Source organism: Adiantum capillus-veneris, chromosome 9 (assembly GCF_014529385.1).
Source record: "Adiantum capillus-veneris isolate H3 chromosome 9, ASM1452938v2, whole genome shotgun sequence".
NCBI lineage: Eukaryota > Viridiplantae > Streptophyta > Polypodiopsida > Polypodiales > Pteridaceae > Adiantum > Adiantum capillus-veneris.
The window spans coordinates 86416266-86420401 of NC_140939.1; the positions used below are offsets into that span (position 1 = coordinate 86416266).

At 42.9% G+C, this 4136-nt stretch overlaps 1 pseudogene; it reads right to left on the reverse strand.

Moving 5' to 3' along the window:
* Nucleotides 1-255: 255 nt before the first annotated feature.
* Nucleotides 256-1641, reverse strand: LOC147450759 (uncharacterized; annotated as a pseudogene).
* Nucleotides 1642-4136: the final 2495 nt, after the last annotated feature.

Genomic DNA, 4136 nt, shown 5'->3' on the forward strand with positions numbered 1-4136 from the left:
AACCTTTAATAGTAATAGGTTGGTTGGAGAGAGAGAGAGAGAGAGAGAGAGAGAGAGAGAGAGAGAGAGAGCCATTACTACACAAACGTGCGCACTGTTGAAGCAAGATGTAGTGGTAATAACCCATCGTGATTCATCGAGTGAATACTCAAGGCTCCATTTCATCAGTCTTCTTTCTTTCATAAATCACCACTCGCTCCCTCGTCCAATCAATGAATTAATAGATTTCAAAATTTAGAATAAATTAAGAAAATATAGAAACCTTATTTTTAGTTAACAAAAAGGGGAGGCAATCCTAAGACCTCAGCCCTTTGGGCAAGCCAAAAATCACAAGGTCTGCCAAAGATATGTTGTGCACAGGGACATGACCCTTCTAGCATTATGATATGCAATAACTTAGATTATTTCTTGACTCAACTTTACTATGACGCACATCTCTCCTGTTATTGCACTCTTTAAAAATAAAAATAAAATTAAGGTTCCAAGCATTGTTCATCTTCAAGAAAAGGTATGATAAGGTTGGGGTAGGTGACAGTGGTAGAGAGCAATGGGGTGAATCTCTCGGTGAGAATGACAACACAAAAGATGGTCATGGTGAGGGAGTGGGTTGTTTTAGGGTTAACACGAAAGCTCCTCATGTGCATAGGTTGTGATTCTCTGACAACTCGATGGAAATGGGTGGTGCCATCAAAGTCAACAATACTTGATCACCTTCAAGCTGATACATTGCCTATTGAAAACTCAAAGCCCCAACTTGTAATATGGGAACATTCAATAGCAAGGAGGCAGGTCAATGAGACCAAGGAAGCATTGTCAATTGCTAATATTGCAGTTTTTGAAAATTGTTCTTGAGCAGGTGGTACATCTATATCCTTGACCATTGAGAGGCCGATTGCATCGGCAAATGGAAACTTAGAAACAATAACTGGCCCACAGAGAAAGCAACATAAGCTTGAGAAACATCTATGTGACAGAACGACTTCGGTTCCTGATTATCTGCAGCGCTGCATATATTGAAAATCATTAGCCTCAGGAAATGCATGAGGACGTGCAGATCAGCGTGTCCATTTTCTTGCGCATCCATGTCACCAACTTCATGGTGAAGAGCGAGCATCAGAGGGAGCCATGCTCCGGAATTCAGCCCAACAATTTGTGGACCGAGTGCTACATTGTCTGCCTCACCCTCTTCACTTAACTCCTCTTCAAATGGGTAATCTTCAGTAGCATCCATGGCGGCAAGAACAGATTCGTGCAGGAGCCGAAATTGAGCATTGGCTGCCCGAATTGGCCAGTAGCGCCATGGCTGCAGAAGTGTCAAATTAGAATGCCTCAACTTGCAACAGAGAAGGGCTAGCCAAGCCAATAAAGTTATCTGAGAAGGGCTACAGTATGGGCTGCTCTAGTAAAGAAAGTTGCTGAAACGGGTTTAAGGGTTGCATCTTATTGGACGTCATGCTTGCGTGTAGGCAGAAAAGGGATTGCCTCATCAATCATGTCAGATAGAAAGGTTGTAAGAATGGCATCTTCCTCAGTAAAAAGATCATCCAGCCACAAGGATGGTTGTCCTGCATCTTGAAGAATGACTGCATCATTGGTGGCAAGACATGAAGCATGTGCTGCATCTGCAAGGCAATTAAGCATAGCAGCAAGGTCTAGGCTTGTGTAGCTACATGGGGTCCCATCTTTGATTACAAAGTTTGTGGCCTACTATAGCATCTGCATTATTGCAAGAGCAAGAAAGAATTTGGTTGGCCATCCAAGAAGTGGCCGATGCAGGTTGAAGGGCAGGACATTTAGAAGTGATAGCATCTAAACAATAGGGCTCCTTCATTAGGACATTGGCTGTCATGCAGGAGCATGAAGCAAGGCTCCAGGTGGTGCGTGCAAGCCATAGTAGGGCATGGTTCCCAAATCCGCAGGCAAGATTAATGCGCCTGCATGAGCAGTTCCAAGGGGCGAGGCTTTCCCTCCAAGAAGAGCATCATCATCATCAAAGGCTGGAGCGAGCAGGTACAGAAGAGACTGAGCTGGGGTTCCTCCAGGAAGGCCATAGGCTGGACGAAGGCATAGGTACATCAGAGGCCAGGATCGAGGAAGGTGCACAGTAGGGCGCCGACTCATGCAGTCGCGATACCATATAGAATTGAGGGGGGCGCACTCTGTGCATGTGTGTTGGTTACATCACTGTGTAGATAGAGGGAGATAGAGCGGTACAGAAAGGAAGAGCCCAGGTGAAGATGATGAGGGTGAGAGGTGGATGGCGAGAGGTAGAGGAACAATCAGGAGAGGAGGTGACATAAGACAATAGTCACATACGTCTCTCTCTCTCTCATCTCTCTCTCTCTCTCTCTCTCATATAAGAGCAGAAGACCCTCTTCGGTCTCCTTCTTCTCTTGCCACCTGTAGGGTTGCGTCTCCATGAATAGTACACACACTCTCTCTCTCTCTCTCTCTCTCTCAAATGTGCAAGAGCAGGCTAGGAGGTAATGCTCCCCAAGAAGAAAGAAGGTCGTGGTGAGAACAGGAAGGAGGAGGGACTTAGGTTGCACAAGAAGCACACCATGAGCTTGCAAGGATGCAAAGGGAGGGCTATGGCGGTGGTGCAGAGTAATCTACTTGGGACCCCCCCGACCCCTGCCGAAGCTGGTGATATGGAAGTGTTCTATTAGACAGGGGCATGCTACAATTCAAGTCTCGTCCAATTTGGTTGAGTTGACAGGCCGCTATGGTCAATTTTGTGTTGTAGGACTTCGTGCACTACTGGGTTTCTAGGTATTTTTTCTGAGCTTAGACTTGCTACCCGGCCATATAGAGTTATTCATTGATAAGCTTAGAACTTACCCCTCATGTCTCGTGTGAAACGGTGCTGTAAATGGACTATGGGCGATTCTGGACTTCAGAAATCTCCAAAAATTGCGCACGAAGAAGGTTGAGAGCTCTCTCCTCCAAAAGTTACTAGTGCTAGACTCAAAAATAACTTCAATCGGATTCCGTTAGCTCATTCTGCAAGAATTTGCAAAAGTAGGCCTTGGCAACTTAATTTAGGTTGTCCGCTTCCATCCATCAATTCAATCGATTTTTTTTTGCCTGTCACCTTATCCTTCTAATCATCAGTGTGTCTTCAATTTTTCCATCTCAGCTTATTTGCTATTTATTATTAATTTTTGACCTTTTTATTGAAAAAATCCAAAAAATTAAAAAAATACGCTAAAAAGGCAAAGTAAAAAATCAATAATTAGAAAAATACATTGAAAAACACTACTTTACTGCTTTTTGGTGGACTTCTCCATTTTTAAGTCCCAATATCAAGAAAAAATGATGAAAATAACCCAAAAAACACCATTTTTTGATGATTTTATGGTAGTATAAACACATTTACACTCACATCGGGGAGATGTTATCAGTAAATTTTCCCTGTTGATGGTTTATAAGGGCATTATTAGGTAATTTTGCAAAAAAACATACGTTAACATCAAACTTTTTCCTCCCTCTTCAAACATTGCCCTTAGTTACTTATTTCCCATCCACCACTCCTAGATGGCGTACTCCGGGGGACGACTGTGTGCATGGGCTGAACAATCATGTCTATGTATAGCCTTGGTTAGATCTACCATGATTTGAAGATCAATGTCTTGAGTAATTAACTCAAGGGTTTCTGAGATTGAGGTTTTCTTTTGCCGTTTCCAAAGAGAAAATCTTGTAGCTTGTGTGCTCTTTGCTTTATTGTATCGTTAGTATACTTTGTCATGCTGATTTCCTGAGCTGTTGGTATCAATGATGATGGTTGTCGAGCTTTTACCTGCCATTGGTATCTTGGTTTTTCTTCAATGAAATGTGGTGGTTGAGTGTTTTGAGACTTAACCCTCCACTGCTTCATTGGTTTTACAATTTGGAGAGAAGAGAAGTGCTCCTTTTTCCTCTAAATCCATCTTGTTTTACGTTCCCCGCTCGAAGATGCTCTTCTTTGTGTTTTGAACCTTGGAACCATCTTTGGTACAGTAGATGACGTTGATAAACCACTTTTGGTATGTACAAAGTAGTGCGTATATGCATGGTCATATGTACAAAAGGATGTAAATACATGCATTTGGGAGCTTTGCGACGTGGTTTCAAGTTTTAAAAAAGATGTGACGTGT